The sequence below is a fragment of the Pongo pygmaeus genome, chromosome 2 (assembly GCF_028885625.2).
Source record: "Pongo pygmaeus isolate AG05252 chromosome 2, NHGRI_mPonPyg2-v2.0_pri, whole genome shotgun sequence".
NCBI lineage: Eukaryota > Metazoa > Chordata > Mammalia > Primates > Hominidae > Pongo > Pongo pygmaeus.
Genome location: NC_085930.1, coordinates 141,794,821 through 141,820,905, shown reverse-complemented (window position 1 = coordinate 141,820,905; position 26,085 = coordinate 141,794,821). Strand labels below are relative to the sequence as shown.

The window sequence follows — 26,085 nt, the reverse complement described above, 5'->3', positions numbered from 1 at the left end:
AGTATCAGAGAAGAGAGGAAGCAATGCAGGTCAGGGAAAGAATGAGTGAAGGCAGAGAAGGGCATGTGCAGGGGTTGGCAAGACACCAGCCTGGTCAAGGCTGAGCAGGGAGTCTTCGTGTAAGAAGGAAACCATATTGGCTGTCTGGCCTCCCCTGCTGCCCATTTCAGTGCAGCAGATTTAGGACTACCCAGGGAGCTTAGGAGAATTACACACCTAAATCTGTTTCTGCCTTCTTGGGTAATTGGCTTCATCTCTCTGTACCTCTGTTTCCTCATCTGTAAAACAGAATTATGACATCTTTTCGCCATACAAGGCAATAATAAAAGGTAAAGGAATAAAAAGATTAATGCAAACTCTTATGCCTCATAAGCAGTTTTGCTTCTGGAGCTGTTATGATAAAATTAAATGATGCAATTGAAAATGACCTATACAAACATAAAACACTCTTTTTTTTTCTTTTTTAAACAGCTCCAGATGAATGCACTGTACTTTAATATCCTGGGGAATATGAATTGAATACATTAATCTATGAAATCTGGAAATAAGACAGATCCAAGCATTCCCATTTTAAAAGATTCAGATTAGGTACACCAATATTCCTAATACTAAATATATCCAAGTAATTTATGTGATATTAATTCCAAACCCAGAGCTTCTTTTCAATTCACCCCTGGAATGTAAACTCCCTGAAGATAAGCCCATGTCTCAAGTACAGTTTTGGATTTTTCAGAGGCCAGAGCTCTGGGTATGAACCAGTAATTCCTTCAGCACCATACACTTGTTTTTTTTTCTTGTAGTTTTTTTGCTATCTATGTCACATACACAATTTTATCAGCATGGATAGAGAAGGGGTATAATATGGGTTAAAAGTACACTGGAGCCAGACCATCTGGATTCAAATGCTGTTTATGCCATTTATTAGGTGCATAATCTTGGGCATATTCAAGGTATAACCTCTTCACACCTCAGTTTCCTCATTCTGAAAACTGAGAAAATGACAACATACTACAACTAGGGCTGTTGGGAAAATAATTGAGACATGTAAAGCATTTAGAACACTGCTTGGAACATAGTGAGAACTTAATAAGTGTTAGTTATAATTATACTACACTAACAGCCTTATCAAGTAGAATCCCTAATGAGGGGACACAGATTGTGAGTTAAAGTATTAGCAGGTGTTTTATTATCACACTTAATCACATGGGGAGAAGAGAAAAGTAGAATCACCAATACTTGTAAGGCCTGATTTCTAGAACTAACTTTATGCCTGGGATGTGATGTTTTAGGGAGCAGGGACATGTGGAGTGTGGAACTGTGCTCCAGGATAGCAGCAGCCTAGTGCAGCCTCCTACCTCTACTTCCCAGCACACACATCCACCCTGAGCAGGTAATGTTCTCATGGACCTTGACAAACATACTTGCTCTTGTTCCTCTAGCTGAGCTGCCCTCCTCATCTCCCCTAAATATGCTGAATGCTGTCCATCCTCAAATGCTGTTTCTATCCCTGGCTCCTCAGCACCCTTCCTGCCCGTAGCTAGTCTCATATTCTGCTTTTAACTCTTTTTATGTGTAAGTTGAGAAATTCACTGTTCCAAGTTTAACTTTTACCACATTATCCAAGTATATGGATTATATTATATTAGGTGTGTTTACCTAACAGGTTTGTGAATTCCTTAAGGACAAAGTCATATCTTACACAAGCTTCTTTTGTATCTTTTCAGCAGTGGTTCTTAACTGGGGACAATTTTGCCCCCCAGAATATATATGACAATGTCTGGAGACATTTTTGGTTGTCATGATGGGGAAGGGGAGTGCTACTGAGATCTGGTGGGTCGAGACTAGAGACGTTCCTAAATACTCAACACACAAGACAGCCTGCCCCTCTTCTCCCCATAACAAAGAATTATCTGGTCCAAAATGTTCATTGTATTAGGGTTGAGAAATCCTGTCCAATAATACCAAGGACAGTGGGAAAATGAGATTCATTCCAATTATATGATTTTTTTCTGTAATGTCTTAATGGGCCAACCACTAAGTTTCAACTTCCATTCCAGGGTCATGCCCACTAACCCAAGGTCCTTTCTTTTTATTAATAGCAATAATGATAACCATGAAAATAAAAGGGGATATATTTTGTTTTATATTGTTTGGGCCTTGTGGTATTTGTGCCAGCAGCAGCGATTGTTCAATTGTCATTATGAATAGAGACAATGACATCTCCTTGGCACAGGGTAGACCACACAGGTCAGTCCCTGGCTTACACCTCATCCAGTTACATGCTCTGAAAGCCTTTTACAGCAGGCTCATCCCACCTTACTTATCTGAATATTAATACAGCCCATCCCATGGACAGGTAGGGTCTGAGGTTACTTTTTCTGCTCTTGCCCAGGTATATCTAAGGTGACTGAAGTGGACTCCTGCACACCACCTGCCTACCTCCTTGCAGTTTTCTTTTGCCAATCCTGCCACACTTGCCCCATCCCAGTGAATGAGGTTTATGTCTAGGTTCCCAAATGAGTGCTAGTACAGCCCTATAGTTTAGGCCCTCATCCTCTATCTCTGGCTCTCAGCAAGCTTCACTGACCTGGAGATGAGCCTTGCTCTCAGTATCCAAGGCATCAGCTGTGGGCCTGCTTCAACCACAATGGCCCTGCTGGCACCATAGCTCTGGAAACAACCTAACCATTTGAGAGATCTGTGCCCAAAAGAGGTGAGACTATTTGGCCTCAAGATCTCCTGAGAATTAACTTTACCCCTTAAATGGTATGTTTTTAACCTTTATTTTAATAATTTAGATTCACAAAAGATATGAGCAACATTACTATGATTTGGTAGGCTGGATCCTTTTGGAGTGAACCTCTATAGTCAGTACCTCTCCCCTAGTCTACTGTGGCATGCACAGCCATTTCACTGCCAAAATGGAGCCCATGATTGGCACACATTAAATTTGAAGGAGAGGGGCATGTGCACATATTTTAAAATTTTTTAAATCACAATATATAATTATTAAAAATTAGAAAATAAAATAACTTTTGATTAGAATTATGACTAGTTTCTATCCCATTCTTAGAGCCAGACTTCATTTTAATTTTCTGTCTTCTGGTACTGTGATATGTTTCTATCACTCAAATGTGATTAAGGCTTAAGACTTCTTATGGAGTACAGAAAATAGAAGGGAATAAATGACTACTTTGAGATCACGGCAACCAATTTGGTACTTAATTTCTGTTTTGTGAGGATGCTTTTAAAAGACTCTTTACCACAACTGTATCCTGCCTAGACTTTTTCTCAAAAAAAGATCTTAAAATTTGCCAGATTTATTGAAGTAAAATATTATCCAGCAGAATATCTTCTTTCTGATCAATCTGTCCTCTGAATTGCAAAATTCACAGGACACAATTCTTCACAACTCTACCATTCAGGATAATGCCTGTTGATATGATCTTTCAAATTACCAACAGATCATCAAGGAATATACATAGCTGACTGTGTTCATTAAATCAGTATGGTTCAGGGCCAAGTCATGGTAAATTGCACCTGCAGGCCTCGTAGGAGATAATTGAAGAGACTCAAGATGTTTACAACTATAATGTCCATGCACTAATCTGAAGTCAGAATTGTAAAATAAGTTTTAAAGAAAACTTATAAATATATGAGGTGGGATTTCTGGAATGGCTTAATGAGGAGCTCGGCAAATCTTTTCCCCAAAGGGCAATGATAAAAGAGGGCACAGTTGTCAAAAACAACCAAATTAAGATTCTAAAAACTGATCAATGGCATATAACAAATTGAAAAGGATTTATCAAGAAAACCTACTGAATCTTAGTAACAACAGTGGAATCTGTGACATCTTCCCCAGGGACTGCTCCTATCCTCTTCCCCCTCACACCTTAGCTCCATTACCTGAAAGTCCTACCCCAGCCTCAGCAGATGAGGAAGACTATGTGGGCTGGCAGCTCCACTGCCCTGCTGGAGGGGGCTGACTATATTTGGAACAGGGCATGGAAAACAGTGCCCAGGGTACTATCAGAAATAAGAGGCGTCACAGTGGCAAGCAATCAGGACAGCCTAACATCAAGGCTAGCCTAGGTTTTGATACTGGTTGGAACAAGCAAACACAAAATGGCAGAGCAGCCAGAAATTTAATAAGAAAATCCAGGGAAGGAAAGAACTAAAGACAGCCTTTTAAAGATCCCCTTATCTCTAAAGGTATACAAGGCTGGGCAAATGCTTAAAGTTGCGCATACACAGGAAAGACCAGACAGGGCTCTAGAGAACTACCTATCCTTTGCTGATTTTCCCCTAGTCATTGGGTGTCTAGTACATCAAATGATAACTGAATTCACTTATAACTATTTTCTGGAGTCACAAAACATACACTATGGGTCATCTATATCACCTCCTTCATTACACAGATGAGAAACACAAGGCCTCTGAACACTTTAAAAACACGAGTTTCTAAAAGTTAGTAGAAAATCAATAGAGGTTTTTTTTTCTTGTAAATTTGTTTAAGTTCTTTGTAGATTCTGGATATTAGCCCTTTGTCAGATAGATAGATTGACCCAGCAATCCCATTACTGGGTATATATCCAAAGGATTATAAATCATTCTACTATAAAGACACATGCACACGTATGTTTATTGCAGCACTATTCACAACAGCAAAGACTTGAGACCAACCCAAATGTCCATCAATGATAGACTGGATAAAGAAAATGTGACACATATACACCATGGAATACTATGCAGCCATTAAAAAGGACGAGTTCTTGTCCTTTGCAGGGACATGAAGCTGGAAACCATCATTCTCAGCAAACTAACACAAGAACAGAAAACCAAACACTGCATGTTCTCACTCATAAGTAGGAGTTGAACAATGAGAACACTTGGACACAGGGAGGGGAACATCACACACTGGGGCCTGTTGGGGGGTGGGGAGCTAGGGGAGGGAGAGCATTAGGACAAATATCTAATGTAGATGAACACGGGTTGATGGGTGCTGCAAACCACCATGGCACGTGTATACCTATGTAACAAACCTGCACATTCTACACATGTACCCCAGAATTTAAAGTATTAAAAAAAAAAAAAAGAAAAACAAATCAACAGAGGTTAGTACAAATGGCCCCTGCAACTATGCCAAAATCCACTTAACTGCAAAAAGGTGGCATAAAATTAACAAACAGAAATTCGTCAGGGAAGTTAGAACTTATCTGAATACACGAATATACATGAACTTCCTCAATCTTTGGCAGGGATGTCCAATCTTTTGACTTCCCTGGGCCACACTCGAAGAAGACAAATTATCTTGGGCCACACATAAAATACACTAACAATAGCTGATGAGCTTAGAAAAAAAAAATCACACACAAAAAAATCTCATAATGTTTTAAGAAAGTTTATGGATTTGTGTTGGGCCACATTCAAAGCTGTCCTGGGCCACTGCATGCAGCCCACAGACCCTGGGTTGGACAAGTTTGATAGTCTCTCTTCCTTTTCACTCCTTTTTCTCCTGTGAAGTCTTATAAAGGAAGAGACTAATATGGGTTCTCCAGAAGGTCATTCCTTGTGGGGTAAGGTGATAAACTCTACCTTGGAGAATGAGTCACACCTGTTCTGTAAATTGTCATTGCTTGTAACCAATCCTCTCACTTTCTGTTCCTCTTTTTCTCAACTCTGGATTCCTAGTTCTAGATCTTCATTTTATTTTCTTTGTGGGTGACAACCTGGCTAAAAATACTCTACTCTTTTGGTTGGGTATCTACAAGTCCCAGGGAAAACAACCATGCATAGATATAAGCTCCAGTTCCAACTGCCATCCAAAACTATTAACATTTTAATCTGTATAACACAACTTGTTTCCATAACAAAAGGCTATCCATTCATGTTCTCAAGCCCTCTTATTGTAAATTCTGCTTGTTCAAGCAAGTGATTTTAAGTTCTCTTGGAGACGACAGAACACTCCATGTAAATTAAATGCTGTTTTCCCCTAAGCTTTGTAGAATGCAGGAAGCCACTTTGGGTGGGCACCAAGGAAACCTGCTCCCAAGACAACCTTTATATGTTCCTGCCTTTCCTGACAGCTTGACATTTGGCCCATCCTTGGCCTTTAGTCGATTTTAAACCACTAGGAAAAACAAGGACCAAATCCTTGTATTTGTACAGCTGACATCTTTGCTGCTGAGAACCTTGTGTAATCTATCCTTGTGAAAAGGATAGCCAGAAACTGTAATAGTTTAAAAACATACCTGACAAATAGTCTAACAGGCAGTCAAGAAACAGTTCAAAGCAAAGAATGAAGTAGGGCTGGCTGCTGCACTGTGGAGTGAGCCCCTTCAGATGTTTTCCTTCCTTTGTTACTTGAAGACAGCATCTGGGGATAGAAGGCTGGGAATCTGGGGCAGGTGTGACAAGATGGTGTTTCTATCAAGGGAAAACACCTGGGTGAAACTAATTCATCATGGAAACCACACCTGCTCTTTCAAATTAGAAAAAAATACTGAAAGATGACTGACAGCAGTGTGGTATAGATTTTGCCAACAATTACACTGGGTTTGAACTGTAGTTGCCATGTGCCTGCTCAGTGACTTCGGATGGCGTCTTTAGTCTCTGAGCATCTCTGATTTTCCTTTATTGCACAATAGATTAAATGAGATAATTTAGGTACAATGCCTAGCATTGTTCATGCGTTCACATATGTCACCACTTCTCACTTTCTGCCTTACTGATGCCAACCAGAGACAGGTGCTAGTGATAAACACTGTCTCTATGCAGATGTAGGAATACAACTTATCATAACTAATTTCTAACAACAACAACAACAAAAACTCCAGGACTAATTCTGCAATTTAACAACTCAAATTCTATCTTTCAGCAAGGATGAAATTATTAACTTTTACTTGACACTCTTCCTCCTGAGTCATTTCTTCGATCCAATATTTTAACAGCAGCTGAGTGACACAGCAGGATTCCATGGATCAGCCACCAGCAACCACATAAAAGGCTAGGAATTATTTCAGATCAGGATGCTGCCAGAGCACAGCTCTCCAAATAAAACATTTTATAGTATAATTTTTGTTTTCAAAACTCCCTGACCAGCTCCCTTTCATCTGTCAAGAGACGCCTGGATGTGATGGGATCCTCTTCCTACCCAAATCTGGAGCACTCAGTGATGGCACCAGGTAAAAGGTGATGCCCTGTTCGGGTTTCAGGCTGACACACCAGACCTGCTGTCAAAACTACTTCACACCCTGGTGGGAAGAAGCTCCTCTCAATTCTCAGTAGTGCCCACTGCAATTATTACATGTGAGTAAATAATAAGTCACAGAAATACTGTGATGACTCATGCATCAAAAAGAAAGCCCTAGTCTGGGCTTACAGGCCAGGAAGCAATCTCCAGGGGAGAATCTGATCTTCCTAGCTAAAAAGAGCAGGTAGGAGGCATAAGCCCTGCAAATACTTTTTTAATTAAATGAAGTATGTTTTTCCCTCCCCTCTTCTCTTGCCCTGTCTTCCTTCTCTCCTGTCTTGACAGATGCTCTTAGACAATCTGGGTCATATTTGTCAGCCTGAAAACAGTGCTAAGATAAAAACAGACACAAAACAAGAGGTCCTACCAGTCAAGAGCAATCAGTGCTCAGAAGCAATAATTTTGCAAAACACAGTGAAGGCAGAACTACATTTCAAGTTTCTGACTTAAAATGTAACTGAACCCCAACTATTATTTAATTACACTTTATTGCAGAAAATAGACTTTGCATCCTGAAACCCAGATCTGTATTCCAATTCAGAAAGTAAAAGAAAAATAGTAATGACCACAACAGCCAAATATAATCAGAAAATGTTGCAGAGTTCTCAGCACATAGATATCCCCCCTAATATCTCAAATATTAATTCTTCTAAAACCAACGCACCATTTGTCCTGAAGCACATAAAACTTTTTATGCTACACACTAAACTCATGATCTCTAATGCCACCCTCCCTCCACTCCCAAACATGAGCACTCTTTCCTGTGCTTTCAAGCTTGCTGGTACTCCAAATTAGAGTCCCTGGAGTACATCCTCCAGTGCTCTACACTTTGAATCTGTTAAGATTTTACCTCATGAATGTCTTTTAAAATTTCTTTTCTTCTCTTCATTATCCTTGCTTTGCCTTGCTTTAGTTACTCAGCTTCCTCTCAGGTGACTATTGCAGCTCATGGCTCTCCATGCAGTCACACAGTTTACCTCTAAATAATGCATCTAATCATGCCAGTCCCCGGCCTAAAACCTCCCCCAATTCCCTGTTACATTCAATTTGGCATTTAAGGCGCTTCACAGCCCACCATCTAGCTAATTCACCTCTCTAGCTCCATCTGGCACCAACCCGCGCCTAAGCTCCAGCCCACTGAGCTGATGAATGTTCCATGAATATACTCATAGCCTTCCATAATTTCATGTACACTTATTGTTCCTGAGATGCTCTTCTCACTCTCTAGAGTTAGTCTCCCCTCTCTGTGCTCTCAACACTTTGTCCTAACCTCTAATTTTGTACTTAGTTTACATTGCAATTACATATTGTATGGGAGTGCACCTTATTTATCTCTGTATCACTGATGTCTATTATGGAGTTTGCTATTAGAAGAGAGAAAGATCCGCTAAAGGAAATTCTAAAGTACGTACTGCAGAAAGAAAAAATAAATAAAAAAACGATAGCAGATGAAAACCTCGAAATGGAAGAAAGTAACAATGAGAGAAGATATTGATAAACAGATGGGAAAAGGAAAACATTGTTTAAAACTATAAGAAAAATGTGTAATTTGTGGAGGAAAAATAGAAAAGCCAGAGAGATATGTCTTTGAATTTTGGAGCATATTCAAATAGAGATTTTTTTTAAAGGATGCCTGTTAAAATAGCAGGAGCAGCTACTAAGGAAGCAGATAGACACAGAGCAAACAACCTCTAAACAGGTAGGGGGGACTTGGAGTGAGGAAGAAAGACTTATCAATTCAAAAGACAGCAAGATGGGTATGCGAAGGCAGACAGAGTAGTATAATGGATACTATAGACTCAGAAGCGGGGAGGTTGGGACGGGGGTGAGGGATGAAAAAATACCTGCTGAGTACAATGCACACTATTCAGGTGACAGTTACACTAAATCCAGACTTCACCACTCTACAACTCATCCATGTAGCCAAAAATACCACTTGTACTCCTAAAGCTGTTGAAATAAAACAATCTTTTATCATAAAAATAATAATAATTAAAAAAAAAACAAGAGACAGCAAGAAGAGAAGGGGGAAAGAAATAGCGTTAATAAGCACCCCTATTACTCAGGAAATTACAAGCATTTTAGGAGCTCTGTGTCAGGAACTGAAGGCAGTGACCAAATATATATTTCTTACTATATCACACATGGCAATTAAGAGAAATAGACAAATCCATCACCAGAGGGAGAAACTGCAATACAACTCTCCTAGTAATGGATAGCTTCAGCAGATAAAAAAAGGTCAGTAAAGATAAAAAGATTTAAATAGCATAATTAACTTTTAGATGTATAGAACATATATAGAATATTGAATACAATAATTAGTGAAATATTAACTCTGAAAACTGACTAAGCTATAAAGAAAACCTCAATAAATTGCAAAGGACTGATATACCAACATTCCCTTACAATGCAATATTAGAAATATATTTTTAAAAGGTAACTAGAATGTACAAATAAAATGTGAGTTAGATTTTTTATATATATATATAATGCATACTGTATATATATATATATAAAATAGAATAGTATTCAGCTTTAAAAAAGAAAACTCTGAGGCCGGGAGTGGTGGCTCACGCCTGTAATCCCAGCACTTTGGGAGGCCAAGGTGGGCGGATCACGAGGTCAGGAGATCGAGACCACCTGGCTAACATGGTGAAACCCCGTCTCTACTAAAAATACAAAAAATTAGCCAGGCGCAGTGGCAGGTGACTGTAGTCCCAGCTACTCGGAAGGCTGAGGCAGGAGAATGGCGTGAACCTGGGAGGCAGAGTTTGCAGTGAGCCGAGATCACGCCACTGCACTCCATCCTGGGCGATAGAGTGAGACTCTGTCTCAAAAAAAAAAAAAAAAAAAGAAAACTCTGCCACTTGTGACAACATGGATGAACATGGAAGGCATTATGTTAAGTGAATAGGCCAGGCACAGAAAGACAAATGGCATATGATCTTCCTTACAGGCATACCACAGGGATGTTGCAGGTCCAGTTTCAGACTACCATAATAAAGTGAATATCAAAATAAAGTGAGTCACACAGATTTTCTGGTTCCCTAGCACCTATAAAAGTTATGTTTACATTACTGTAGTCTATTAAGTGTGCAATAACATGTCTAAAAAATGTACATACCTTAATTAAAAATAATTTATTGCTAAAAATGCTAATGATCATCTGAGCCTTCAGTGAGTTGTAATCTTTTTGCTGGTAGAGGATCCTTGATGTTGATGACTGCTGACTGATCAGGGTGGTGGCTGAAGTTTGGGGTGGCTGTGGCAATTTCTTAAACAATAAAGTCTGCCACATTTTACCCACAGAACTTCTTTCAAAATTGGAGTCAATACTCTCAAACCCTGCTGCTGCTGCTGCTGCTGCTGCTGCTGCATCAACTAAGTTTATGTAATATTTTAAATCCTTTGTTGTCATTTCAATAATGTTCACAGCACCTTCACCAGGGTAGATTCCATCTCAAGAAACCACTTTCTTTGCTCATCCATAAGCAGCAACTCTTCATTCCTTCAAGTTTTTTCATGAGATTGCAGAAATTCAGTCATATGTTCAGCCTCTACTTTTAATTCCAGTTTTCCTGCTATTTCCACTACATCCGCAGTGACTTCCTCCACTGGAGTCTTAAACCCTTCCAAGTCATCCATGAGGATTGAATCAACTTCTTACAATCTCCTGTTAATGTTGATATTAACAGGATTGGAATCAACTTCTTACAATCTCCTGTTAATGTTGATATTTTGACCTCTTTCCATAAATCATGAATGTTCTTAATGGCATCTAGAATGCTGAATCCTTTCCAGAAGGATTTCAATTTACTTTGCTCAGATCCATCAAAAGAATCACTCTCTATGGCAATTACAGCCTTATGAAATGAATTTCCCAAATAATAAGACTTAAAAGTTGAAATTATTCCTTGATCCAAGAGCTGCAGAATGAATGTTGCATTAGCAGACATGAAAACAACAAGAATCTCCTTGTACATCCCCCTCAGAGCTCTTGGGTGACCATGTGTATTGTCAATGAGCAATAATATTTTGAAAGGAATCTTCTTTTTCTGAGCAGTGCATCTCCACAGTGGGGTTAAGACATTCAGTAAACCATGCTATACACAGATGTGTTGTCACCCAGGCTATGTTGTTCCAGTTATAAAGCACAGGCAATAATAGTTTAGCATCATTCTTAAGGACCTTAGAACTTTTAGAATGGTACATGAGTATTGGCTTCAACTTAAAGTCATCAGCTGCATTAGCCCCTAACAAGAGAGTCACCCTGCCCCGTGAAGCACTGAAGCCAAGCATTGACTTCTATTCTCTAGCTATGAAAGTCCTAGATGGCATCTTCTTCCAACAGAAGCCTGTTTCATCTACATTGAAAATTTGTTGTTTAGTGTTTAATGATCTTAGCTAGATCTTCTGGATAACTTGCTGCAGCTTCTCCATGAGCACTTGCTGCTTTACTTGGTACTTTTATGTTATGGAGATGGCTTCTTTCCTCTTACCTAATGAACCAACTTCTGCTAGCTTTCCATTTTTCTTCTGCAGCTTCTTCGCCTCTCTCAGCCTTCAGAGAGTTGAAAAGAGTTAGTACCTTACTCTGGATTAGGCTTTGGCTTAAGGGAATGTTGTGACTGATTTAATCTTCTCTCTCTCTCTCTCTCTCTCTCTCTCTCTCTCTCTCTATCTATCTATCTATCTATCTATCTATCTTCTATATACTCTCACTCTCTCTATATATATCTGGACCACTAAAACTTTCTCCCTATCAGCAGTAAGGCTGTTTTGCTTTCTTATCACTCGTGTGTTAACTGGAGTAGGACTTTTAATTTCCTTCAAGAACTTTTGCTTTGCATTCCTAACTTGTCTCGCTGATGCAAAAGGCCTAGCTTTTGTTTTGGCCTCTAGGCTTTCAACAAGGCTTCCTACACTTAGAGGCCATTTTATGGTTACTAATGGTCGAATTTAATATTGTTGTGTCTCAGGGAATACGGAGGCCCAATGAGAGGGATAGAAGTAGAACAGTTGGTTGGTGGCATAGTCAGAACACACATAACATTTATCAATTTGCTGTCTTATATGGGCATGGTTCACAGTGCCCCAAAACAATTACAGTAGTAACATCAAAGATCACTGATCACCATACTAGATATAATAAAATTTAAAAGTTTGAAATACTGTATTACCAAAATGTGACATAGAGACATGAATTAAACACATGCTGTTGGAAATATGGTGTTGATAGACTCACTCAATGCAGGGTTGCCATAAATTTTCAATTTATAAAAATTGCAAAACACAATAGAGTGAAGCATAATAAAATAAGATGTGCTTGTACTAATTTTGTAAACTTTGAGAAATGTGTCTTGAATAATAATTTCATCTCCAAAAGAGGTGGCAACAGCTGCTGTAAAATGCTGAAACAACCCCTTCAGGAAACATTCAATCTTAAGTGTAATTGCCTTCCCTTTTTAGTTTTAAATGGAAAAGTTTCTACACAAAGCTGTTTACATAAATATTCAGCTGTTTACCTCTGCACACAAGGTAGAAAAGCAGAAACCTGATGACAATTCAGGAACACTAAACGGACACCAGCTCAAAAATGAAAAATTTAGGGAAAGACTCAACTATCTACCACATTAGCCTAATCCATTGGTGTTTCATAAGTAAATTCTTTTTAACAGTAGATAGAGTGTCATAAATTTTCTTGAAAAGTATAAGTTATGTATATACTTTAAATTTTCTTGAAAAGTATAAGTTATGTCGGTTAAATTATAATGGATACATTATATTCCATTTTAATGCCAATACGCTCCCTTGGTCGGAAAAGAAAGGGCCAGAGATGCATCTGGTTTGGGCACCAGCATATTACCTGCAATCTCGTTTATCTGTGTAGCAGTCTATATTTTCCAACAGTGGCCACTGCAAGACTCTGAGAAACTTTTCACTTCCCTATCAAGAGATGGAATCTATTTCTACTCCCATGGAACCTAAGTGGCCTTTGTAACTGCTTCAGTTTAATAGAACATAGTGGAGTGATGCTGTCTGATTTCCTAAGGCAGATCATGGAAGGTTCCTGCTTTTCTTTCTCTTGGGTCATGTGCGGAGCAGTGAACTGGTACAGAAGTCTGTCTACCCTGAAGTTATCATGCTGGAGAGACCACAAACATAGATGCCTGAGGAGCCCAGCTGTTCTGTCTTCCCAGCTAGGCTCCAGATATGTAAGTGAGCTAGCTTCAGATGATTCAAACCCCCAGCCTCTAGGCCAACCCAGCTGATGCTGAGGCGAGCAGAGATGAGTTGTCCCTGCTGAGCCCTGGCCAGATTGCAGATTCATGAGTCAAATACACATGGTTGTTGCTGACATTAAGTTTTGGAGTGGTTTGTTATGCAGCACCAATTAACTGGAACGGGAGGGACACTGAATGCAAATGTCATCCCTTCATCTACCCAAAGGATAAAAGACAGAACCACAAGCCCAAACAGTAGGATTTCTTAAAAACCAAAATGATGGCACTGTATTTTACCCAAAAAGCGCAAGCACCACTTCTGAAAGTTAAATTTGACTTAGGATTCACACACCTTTTGCCACTCACCAACAATGCCGATTAGTGGATATGTATGTAAATGTATTATTTGCAAAAAAATCCTTTAATATTTTTGCTTTTAGTCTTCAAAAGATCGCTGATGCAGGTTAACAGCCTCTGCTTGTTAACAAAATTTACTCAATTACCATATCCAGCTTTCATTTTAGGCTGTAATTTATGTTGGTGCCGACAGAGTGATATCAGGTGTCCTCAAATTCAGTGGAAACAAAATGAAATCACCGGGCTCTACATATTATCTGCTATTGACTATTAGTGGAAAGTAATCAGATTTTAGAGCTAAGTAAAATCCCTGATCACTTATTGTGTAGCCCTAGACAAGCTACACAACTTTTATTGATCAGTAAAATGGAAATAATACCTATCTATTCACAGGGTGGTTACAGAATTAAATGAGCCACTATATAAAAAATACTTTGCATGCCTGGTATATAATAGACAATCAACAAGTTTCCTTTCCTTGGCACTCTTGGCCTTTTTCATTGAATGAAAGGCTAAAGGAGAATGAAAGTCCCTAGGTTTGCCCCAGCTAAAAGAAGCCTTCCCAAGAAAGTCAGGCTCTGCTTCCTGTCCGTGAGTGATGCTCCAACACTTGAAAGTGGACCTCCAACCAGATCAGCTACTGGGGCCCTCTCTGGGTTTGTTTATTGTAGTTATTGTTTTAATGGAAAATATTTGAGCAAATTTAACTCTGCATCCCAGCTACTGCTTTTTCTTTTGTTACCATGCATTTTCACCAGCAAAGAACTAATTTAGTGTTTCGTTTATTTTTTTGGGGGGGGTGGTGGGTGCGGAGTCTTGCTGTGTCACCCAGGCTGGAGTGCAGTGGTGCGATCTCAGCTCACTGCAGCCCCTGTCTCCCAGATTGAAGCGATTCTTGTGCCTCAGCCTCCTGAGTAGCCAGGATTACAGGTGTACAACAGCACACCCGATTAATTTTTGTATTTTTGGTAGACGGGGTTTCACCCATGTTGGCCAGGCTATTCTTGAACTCCTGGCCTCAAGTGACCCACCCACCTCAGCCTCCCAAAGTGCTGGAATTACAGGCGTGAGCCACTGTGCCCAGCCTGTTTTTTTTAAATAGGAGGTCATTGGGGATTTTATGCCAGAGAGGTATCTGACCTGAATGACTGGCCAGCTATATTAAGGAGGCAAAAAATTAACGGTAACCTATGGATTTTAGATGTTTGGCCAACAACCTCAATATATGAGCAGACAAAATGACATTATGGGAAGAACAGAGAATCAGCTATCCCTCTGGGTATTTTTATTTGGTTCAAGTTTAACCTCTAAGTGAACAATGAAGTTTCCTGAAGTAGGCAGAGCATGACGGAGAACCAGAGACCAGCCTCACACTTGCTGTGGGATCTTAGGAAGTAAATTTGCAGGCCTTTGTTTCTTTACCCAAGAAACCATGGGATTAGAGTAGATGATCAAACTATGTGATGACCAAAAGGCCTTAAGATCATCTAGTCTAATGTTCTCACTTGACAGGTGAGAAGTGAGGCCAAGAACAATTCAATGGCTTTCTTGATGTCACAGTCCTTGCAGCCAAGAGACTTGGGACTGGCATCCAAGGTTTACAGGCAATAAAGATCCTCTTTCCACGAAGCCTTAGCTGGCTCTAAAATGATTTGATTCTCATGGTAATGAGGAAGGAGCACAATATGCATTTCTATTCAGGTTAATTTAAAATGATTCGACAGGTCAAATATTTATTTCCTAATTTCCAAGCTAACTTTCTTGCTAAGGGAGGACTTGGAATTGTCTTGAACAAGGGCCCATTCTTAGGTCATCATTCTCTAGACCTGAAAAAGCAATGTAAGTGCTTTTCACTTGATATATTCAAAACAGAGTGGATGAATTTTATCAATGATGTCCCTTGCAAGTGCCAGGTACCCAACAGAAAATGACAGACTTCTGTGCTCTTTAACCTATGAGTGATAGAGTTACTGTTATACTATGAGCCAACCAAGTTTCAGACCCAAGTAAGGTGTGGTGCAAAACTTCTGGCAAGGCTAAATCTTTATCCATCCACCTGATATTTCTTAAAAAATTCTTCCTCTCTAGGGAACAGATAGGTTCTTTAAGGTTCACAGGTCTGATTCACCACAGAGTGATTATATTCAAGAATCCTGACTTGCCCAAAGCAAGATACCTACCTAGGTGAACAGGCAGTAAAGTTTCTCAGCCCAGCCACTCTAGAAATCTGGAGCAAGGGGCAAAGGAAATGTTTCTTATTCAAATTTACATAAATCAACAACATTGACCTTGATATACATGATCTTAATTAAGAACTAAACTGGAATTTAAACATTTGAATGCTGCACTAAGGTATCATAGAAATTAAGGCCAAATGTGGAAATTGAAACAATGAGAAAGATAAAGGGGGCCTATAACCAGGAAATACCCTGACGTAATGGAAATGAGCCAGCCTGGAGTGGAGGACAAGGGGAGCCTGAGGGAGGCAGACTGTCAAGGTTGGCATGATTTTATCTGTTGTGGAGACAATGAGGGGTGTATCTAGGAACAAGGGTGGAGATAGTGGGTCTACCAGACAGATAACTCCTTGCCAGGCAGGTTCTAATATAGCCTGAATGGAAACTTCCTTTTAAGAACATCAACTCTTTGTCTGTGGTTCCACACTTACAAAATGAGATTCTCCTCCCATCCGAGTTCTCACACAGGTCTTCCAATCTGAGACATGTGGGAGTGAAGGAAAAGGCTAGAGAAAGCAGTCCTTTCTAAGCTGTCTAACATGGCAGCCACTTCACAGGTGGTTACTGAGTGCTTAAAACGTGGCTAGTGTGAATAAGAAACCGAATTTTATTTTAAATTTTATTTAATTTTAATTAAAGTTAAATTTAAATTGAGAAATGGACACTGATTCAGTTACTGGACAACTGATATGCATGTTTGGAATGACTTGGATATGTGAATCTACTTTTTCTACTGTAAGTTTTAATCTAAGTACAGATCAAGTATTGTCCAGGAAACTTCAGTGTCCCAATTGAGATGTGCTGTAAGTGTAAAAATATGCTTACAGCACATCTCAACAGGACTTTCAAGACTTTGTATTTTAAAAATGCAAAATATCTCATTAATAGTTATATTAATTACAGTCAACCCTCCATATCCATGGGTTCTACATATGCAACTGCCCAGTAAAAATATTTTTAAATAAATACAACAAAAAATAATACAGATAATACAGCACAACAATTATTTACAGAGCATTTACATTGTATTAGGTATTTTAAGTAATCTAAAGATGATTTAAAATATATGGGAGGATGTGTACAGGTTATATACAAATACTTCATTTTATATAAGGGACTTGTGCATCCACAGATTTCAGTATCTGTGGGGAGTCCTGGAACCAATCCTCCATGGATACCAAGGGACAACTGTACATGTTGCAATAATATCTTGAATATATTAAGCAACATAAAATATATTGTTAAAATTAATTTCATGTTTCCTTTTATTTTTTAATGTGGCCACTAGAAAATTTAAAATTACATATAAAGCTCATACTTGAGGTTTATATTACATTTTTATTGGACAATGCTAGTCTAGATTCTGGAGGGTCTAGATAAGACCAACACTTTCTTTTTTTTTTTTTTTTTTTGCGGGGGGGGACAAAGTCTCACTCTGTTGCCCAGGCTAGAGTGCAGTGGCGCTATCTTGGCTTACTGCAATCTCCGCCTCCCAAGTTCAAATGATTCTCCTGCCTCAGCCTCCCGAGTAGCTGGTACTACAGGCGCCCGCCACCATGCCTGGCTAATTTTTGTATTTTTTTAGTATAGATGGGGTTTAACCATATTGGTCAGGCTGGTCTCGAACTCCTGACCTCATGATCCGCCCACCTTAGCCTCCCAAAGTGCTGGGATTATAGGTGTGAGCCACCACACCCGGCCAGAACATCACTTTTTTTAAAAAAAGATTATAGTAGTATATACTTGGGCTTCTTTGTCAAAAACACACCAGGGTTCACCATGTGAAAAGCCCAAGGATAGTCTTTCTTATTAGATTATACTCTCCCAGTAAATTAAAATTTGGCATTTGGCTTACAAATTTGCCTCAGATTAGTTAATTGATGTCAGTCAGCCAGCATACGGTCAACTGTAAAGTAAAAATGACATTTGTGTTCCAGATCAAAGGAACTGATAGAGGGAAACAGCCCTGAAACAAAACAGTGACTATAATTCAAATATTTGAGACTAAATATCACATCCCTTTAGTCTTCTTTTACATGACCACAAAAAGAAACCACATAAAAAGGAAAGAAACAGCAATATATAATCCCAACATATACATTCTGAAGAAGATACTATTTTAAATACCCTCTGAACATGAATCAAATATATGGCAAATGATAAATTTATATATACACTTCATATGCACAAGTAAAACTTTATCCGTTAAAGAAAGGTTTCCTTAAGATTGTGATCTAAAAGAAAACATTTGTTCTAAACCATATTGACTGACTGATAATTAAGCCTGTCATTATCATAGCATGTACCCTAGGATCTGATACTACCCCCACCCACCCCCCCAAATTGTATTCAAACAAGAACAGCATCCACGCTTACAACATTTAAATGAGATAGGGGAAGCTATATCACCTCTTATTTTCGGAGCTGGATAATCAATTAATCAGGGAGGTTAAATAGCACATTCAAGGTTCAACATTTGCTAAAAGCCACTTATTTCCACTCAGACCCTCAGCTGTCATTCTGGAAGCTGCCACCAGATGCACAGGGTGCTTGTTAATGCGGCAGGAAAGCCCACATCAGAGGGTCTCTTCAAGGTCCAAGGTTTCACACAATTTGGTCAACTGTGCTTTCTTCCCCTATAAATCAGAACTTGATAAAAACTATAATTCATGAACAGATATTTAACTACTACCTTAAGAGCTAAAATAAAGACATAATCTGACATAATAGTTACATAAATACAAAATACCTACCTTCAAATTAAGTATCTCTTCCCACTAAATTGCCCTATTTTAAATCTCCATCTAATTCATTTCAGAGTCTAGTTGAAATTCTCCCTGAGTTAATTCGGGATTGTAAATTCTCCAACAAGTCTCAGATCTTCAGAGTAGCATAAGAGCTCCCCATATAATTTTCCTGAGTTAATCTGCTCTTTATTTTCCCCACATGTTTAGTTTTTGTGGCATCTAGGGTCTCATCTGCTCCTGCCTCTACATGGCTTGCCTCCGCTCTACTGCCCACTCTGGGTTCCCATTCCTGAGCAGAAAGAACCGTAGATGCTGCCGTCTTGCTCTCCCCACTCTGTGGTCTTGTTCCAATCAGGGAAACATTCCTATGGCAACCAACACACATCACCATCTCACTCCTCTTCTCTGCAAGTTCCCTATTTGCCTGGCAGACGTTTGGCAAGGACGCTGAATTACTTTAACTTGCCTAGCAACTACTAGCCTGTTCCAGCCCCTCTAAAAGGGGTTGGCTTTTTGTCGCTTATCTTTTAAAACACACTCAGGGGCTGGCTGGCTGGCTGTGTAAAGGGCAGCTGCCAAGTCAGCCTCATTGGACACTGACCTGGAACACACACAGCAGCTGGCCCAACTGGAGCCTCCTCTTGCCCCAGGGTGAAAAAATGTCCACAGGCTTGAGGCAATGGCACGAGTAGACAACTCTGAGGGTCTCACCCTGGGCTAACTCCAGCGGAATTTTAATTCTCAGAGAACCTCAAATCTCCTTCACTTTCAGCTACAAGAAAAGTAAAATTATCAGTAGCTGCCTACACTTAGAAAACCAGGTTTATCCCATTTTGCCATGTACTTCAGACCTTCTGGTTTTTATTTAACAGGCTGGAAACCAGCTGTTTTAACTTACAGATTGTAGTTTCTTCATTTCGGTTATTTTGGTATCAGGAAACAACACGGTCCCAAATGACTGATGCTGCTTTCCATATTTTTTCCCCTCAGTGAATTCTAAAGAATACTTGAAGTATCTATAATCTAATCTGGGTACCCTAAAATGAAATACTTCTTCTAATAATCCATATAGGTGGAGAAGCTTGAACAATGAATAAACAGTTTATTGAGCTCTTGGCTTGCTCTGCTGATAGGATTCCATGCTTGCCTGGTGCCCTTTCAGAACAGAAGTCAACAGTGGGTGCTTTCTCCTAAAAGCAACCAGTGAGATAATCAAGTCAGGTCCTGGAGAAAAACTAAAGCTACTAGATAGGCATTCCTACTCCTACCTGCAGCCAACTTTCTTCCAAAATGAAAGCAAGGCCACTGTTGCAGAAGCAGAGAGTTGCCAATTTAGGCCAACATTGACATGGGTGGGCACTATCTTTTATAGACAACTATTTCCTACTGGTAGGGTGCAAAAGACCCACTTTTTAATCTTTGCAACCTTTGAATTTCTTCTAAAAAGAGGCTTCTTATTCACTTCCATGGCTCTTCAAGAACAAGGACAATTTTTTATTGCCATTTCCTGTTTCAGTGATGACACACAGTAAGTGCTCAGTAAGCATTTGCTGAAATGAACCTTAAATACAGCAGCAACAGAATGCCAAAATAAGATACCATTGTCACTTATTGTATTTAAACAAACTAAAATTTTTGTCATATTTAGTGTTGACAAGGGTGTGGAGAAACACGACATTCTTCTACACTGTTGATGGAAGTATAAATTAGGGCAGCCATTTTGGAGGACAATTTGCCAATATTTAGTGATGCTAAAAATGGACACCCTCTTTTACCAGTAATTCCCTTGCTTTGAATGTATCCTACAAATATATTTACAAAAATGCAAAAAGATATATACAAGAATATTTATTGCAGCATAGTTTGCAACAAGATAAAACTGGAAAAATGTAAATGTTGATAAACAGAAGGTAAGCTAAATTATGGCAAACCAATGCAATGGTATACAATATAGCCATTAAAAATGAAATGGATTTATACATACTGATGTGAACAGATGTCTAAGGTATATTGCTAACATATCCACAACGGAATCCATATATGTATCCGTACATACACATATAAGCATAGATGTGTGTTATATGTGTATAGGTATTTACGTATATGTGTATGTGTGCTTGTATACAAATAGAACATTAGGTCATTTCTGGTAGAATCTGCAGAGACTTAACAGTGGTTACCTTTAAGGAATGATATTTAGGATTGAGACAATAGGAAGGAAGACTTTTATTTCCACCTTATAGCATCTTAAAATGTTGATCATTTTTTTTTTTTTTTTTTTTTTTTTTTTTTTTTTTTTTGAGACGGAGTCTCGCTCTGTCGCCCAGGCTGGAGTACAGTGGCACGATCTCAGCTCACTGCAAGCTCTGCCTCCCGGGTTCAGGCCATTCTCCTGCCTCAGCCTCCCGAGTAGCTGGGACTACAGGTACCATGCCCAGCTAATTTTTTGTATTTTTAGTAGAGACAGGGTTTCACCATGTTAGCCAGGACAGTCTTGATCTCCTGACCTCGTGATCCGCCTGCTTTGGCCTCCCAAAGTGCTGGGATTACAGGCGTGAGCCACCGCACCCTGCCAATGTTGACCAATTTTTAAAACAAGGAATATTCTACTCGTATTTTAAAAACATGTTAATAATTCATAATTGCCTTTGTATTATTAGATTTTCCAAAAAATATAAAGATAGTAGGTTATTTTTACCATTCAGGTATCCCTGCATAACTAATACAGGGGTCTTTAAAACCATCCACAGCTCTAGCAGCAAGCAAGAAACTACAGAAATGAAAACAGCAGGTCATATAAATTGTTTATGAAGTTTATACTTTTAATGTGTTAGACATTAGTACCTCAAAAACTTTATTAAAAATTAGAAATCAAATTAGGGCTACATAAATTAAGATTAAAAATTGTGCAAATCCAAATACATATTGAATTATACAATAAGCCAAAAAACATATTCCTAATGCTTGAGTCATCTTTTTTTTGGAGGTAGAGGGAAAAGAGAAGTAACTTCTGCTGCTAAATTAGAAATCATAAGCCCCAGAAACACTGTACATATATAACAAGAATTTAAAAACTGGATCCAAGAATTCTAACTGATGTTTAATCAAAGAAAAATACAGAAAGCTGCAAATGTGTCTTTTCAGGGGCTGATTTAACCTACAGAGAGGGACAACCGAAGAGAAACTTCTCTTCTTCACTGGCAACTCAATAACAAGAACATGGAAACCATGGTATAAAATTTTTTTCAGCTTACAAAGGTTAGAAAGAACACTCCATTAAAAAAATAGAGCATTGCTTTTCATTTCCACATATCCCCAGCTTCCCAAATATTCCTCCTACTTTTTTCTTACAAACTCGAGAGAAAAAATTTCCCTTGGTACTTATTATAAAACCCCAGAATGCTCTTGACATTGACATTTTAACTGTCTATTGTTCTCCTAACTCCAGGAAATCTCTGAAAGCCAGGCATAATGACTGTTGTGACGGTTTTCAGTAACAAGAAGTGAAGTTTCCTGTCAAAAGAAGTGCTCTCTCCATTTTCATCATATGTAAAACAAGATGCTTCCATGAGCACCTTCATAGACAGATGAGCTTCTCTGAGACCCTGAAAATGTACTACAAAGGATGAAAGAACAAATCAAAATGACAGATAAATGTGTGGGAGTTTTTCCCTTTTAGCTATAGCAAACTGTGATTTATTTCCCAATTAGTAATGATTCTTTTGTCAGAGACTTGGCTTTTTGCTCTAGAGCTGTCAAGAGCATATTCTAGATATTGATTCAACACAGGAGCAAAAAATAAATTCGGAGTTGGTGTTTATTTGGAATGCTCTAGATCCTAGACTAAATGTACTGGCTATGAAACATGTTCTATTGTAACACTCCTCCATTAACTGCTTCAGGTCCCCATGATTCCAAATCTCCCATTCAGATTGAGAGGCCCCCATCTTTAGTACAGATCTACTGGCCAGACCAGCAAAAGAAAGGCAGCTTGTTTCTGAGGGAAGAGTCCAAGATCAGGATTCAGAAGTCCTGGGTTCAAGTGCTTTACAGTCCTTAACCTGCAGAGCTGCTGAAAGCAGAGACTCACCTTCATCTGTCTCACTTCTTCTATGTGACCAAATGGGGAGGGATGTATCAGATCAAATGAGATAACATATCGATACAGTTCACAAATATGGGATGCCAAAAAGGCCTTACAGTTAACAAGAGCAAGAGTTTGCCTTTTTGAAATTGTGTTACACAAATATATCCTTGTGTGACTCAGTTTTCTTACCTGTAAAATGGGAATGATAAAAACACTCATTTCATAGATGCTCTTAGATGCATGCATCCATGCTTTTTATCATTTGCTCTATCTGTGCTATCTATGCTAGGCACTCTTCTAAGAGCATACGTTAGCTCTTCTAAGAGTGCCTAGCATAGATAAATAATAAAAATATTAGCTGTTACCTTTGGTACAAAGGTACTTTATTTACTTAGAAGTGTAGATCCATAGTACTGCAGATATTCAAAATGTGACAGAAGTATAACAAAGTGAAAAATTAGACACAAACATAAAGAGGGATGAGCTATGCCCAGAGCATCTGCTTTGTTGTAATAGTGGTCTAGTTAGGCATAAAGCAATAACCATAGGAGGATGGCTGGGAAAGGATCTGAACCACGCACACAGCAACTCAAAGTACAGTAAGAGGCAAAGACTGTAGAGTGTATCAATTTCACTTTTAAAGATTAAGGGGCTTGAACGCTAAATGTGAAATGTGCAGAGGCACAGACTTCCTCTGACCTCTAGGTCTGGCTGTTCCATAGTAGGTGTCCCTCAAAATATTTGAAAAATGAGTGGATAGATGGGTTGAATACACTGCTTTCAATACAATCTTCTTGCAGAGTTCCTATTATAATACAGACTGCTTGATATTAAAAGGTGTCTACACGAAAGACAAAGGAAAACCCAAAAGATGTGCACTCATGCCTTAATTCATTAAATACGTAGTATTTACTATATCTCAAGTATAGTACAGAAATTGTTTTATGAATAAAGTCTAGTTTATGCAATTACAGAAATCTAAAGTTTTTAGAAGAAGAAGTTGGCTTCTATCTTGGGCTGGAATCTAGTCATAGTGGAAATAACTAATTACATTCCTCCCTAGTTGGTTTCTTACAGGCAGCTCTTCTCTAAGTCCAAGCCTTAGTGATGCTATTTATGTGTCAGGACACTTTAATCTTAAGAAACTAAAGGAAAATAGAAAATCTTTTTCAAAAGGATGTAATTGTACCAGATGATATGCAAGAGATTTGGGGGCACGTAATTAATTACAATAATGCCTTACAACAAATTTATACTGATGGAAGGAAGATGTGTGACAATATCGAATTATGGGCGAGTTTTTAAAAATGGAGTTTTATTAGTGTTCAAATTAAATGCTAATAAAACATCACCAAGAAGAAATCCTCCTAGGACTACTTTAATGACTAGAATCACTCATAATCAGTAGATAGTTAGGATGCAAATAGATGCAAGTAAGGCATTTGAAAATGGCCCTTCCTCTCAAGCAGGCTAAATGTTTCCTAGCAAACTTATTTACACTATTCATTTGCTCTGTGGGTCCTTTCTTCATAGATAAAACAAAGTAAACTTCAGACTTACCCTGGAGAAATTATTAAGAACTCTGAATTAATGAGGTACAAATGAACGTCATTATTGAAGAGAGAATCAGGGTTCTGTCAGATGACTGCAGCCAACTACATCTGGATTTATTTTTAAATGAGTGTTTATACTCCACCATCCAAGTTCTCATGAGAGGCTCTGTCTTTGCATACAAAGCAGGAAAAAAACTGCTGAATGAAGTCAGTGTGCTGAATGGAACCGGAGAGTGGGTGGAGGGGAGTGCCTACTCTTTTTTTCCCATCTTTTTTTTTTTTTTTCAGTTGTTACTTTTCTTTCTCCTATCTGGTATTCTTTGATACACTCTGACAGTTTGTTCAAACTGAGGAGCCTAAGAAGGATCCACCTGACAACCTAGACTCAGGAAAAACACATGTGAAAATGCTGTTTCCAGCCACTGTACGATCATCAGGCCTCGGAGAATGGTGCTAGTACGTTTCCAAAGTACTTCCGAGGCTGCAAAAAAATGTTAACAAACATTACCTCATTTGATACAACCACCTGTGGCATAGGAAAGGCAGGTGTTTTCATTTTACAGGTAAGAGAGGTTAATGATGTGATCAAGTCTGTGCTATTAGAAAAAGCCCAGCATCAAGGCCAACCTTCTTACTAATGGTCTGTGGTGATGTCCCCACACTACACTGCCTAAGTAAATAATCTTATGTCTTTTTACACACCCCCTACGGTAAACTGAAACAACCTGGCATCTGATTCACTTATGTCTGTGGGAAGCAGAGCCCTGGGTAGGAGAACCACCAGTGGTTCAGCCTGCAGCCTCATTGTGATTTCACAAAGGACTTAGTAGCTTCTGGGACAGTGATTTTTCAGGTGTCAAGTGCAGTTTTAAATGCATCTGCTTCTCCACTGTGCAAAAACACAATCTGGTAACAATACCCAAGGCAAATCACCTGTACTAAATTTTTATTTCTCAGTAAATTTGAGATGTTCACTGGGGCAGGTGTGGCTAGGCTTTTAAGGATAAATGAGAGGCAACTGAAGAGTATTTTGCAAACACAAAACTTAAGACAAATGCTTAAACTACCTCCAAAACTTCTGATGTTATCTTTCCCTTCTTCTTGGAAAGAATAATTCCATAAGTAATGCATTAACATGAAGGAGATTATTTCTTCAATGAACACATGGCAAAAATCTGATAAGACTATTAATATCAGTTTAGGTTTGGGGAAATCTCAGGACTGGAAAATCTTAAGACGATTTTAAGACTATTACCATTGAGTAGTTTCCACACCTGCATGGGCATAAAAATCCCAAAGGAGGGCCCCAGAAACCAGACAACCTACAGTAAGTACTCTGCCAGTCCCCAGAAGTCAGAGAACCTAGCGTAAGTACTTTACCAACTCCTAGAAATCAGAGAACCTAGAGTTAGTACTCTACCAACTCCCCAAAACCAGACAACCTAATAGAATGAGTACTCAGAAGCCACGCTATTCCTCCCCCAAAAAGGCCTCATAATAGATTCTAAAGAAGGACAGTTTTAAAACAGCTTCCACCCTCTCTGGACACCTACAGAATTTTGTGGATTGGAGAGCTGCAAATCTTACCCAGGTGCTGATTACTCCAAAAAGCAACTGGAACTGTTCAA

General features: G+C 38.9%; 1 protein-coding gene across 9 annotated transcripts in view; it reads right to left on the bottom strand.

The window, feature by feature from the left end:
* TMEM108 (transmembrane protein 108) overlaps positions 1–26,085 on the bottom strand; it is a 374,249-nt gene that overhangs the window by 265,516 nt on the left and 82,648 nt on the right. Inside the window, exon 3 of one of the 9 annotated variants that reach the window (XM_054482304.2) lies at positions 217–278. The exons of the other annotated variants lie outside the window; for them this stretch is intronic. The gene's annotated coding sequence lies outside the window, so the exon portion shown is untranslated. The remainder of the gene's footprint in view (positions 1–216; positions 279–26,085) is intronic. 9 annotated transcript variants of the gene reach the window in all.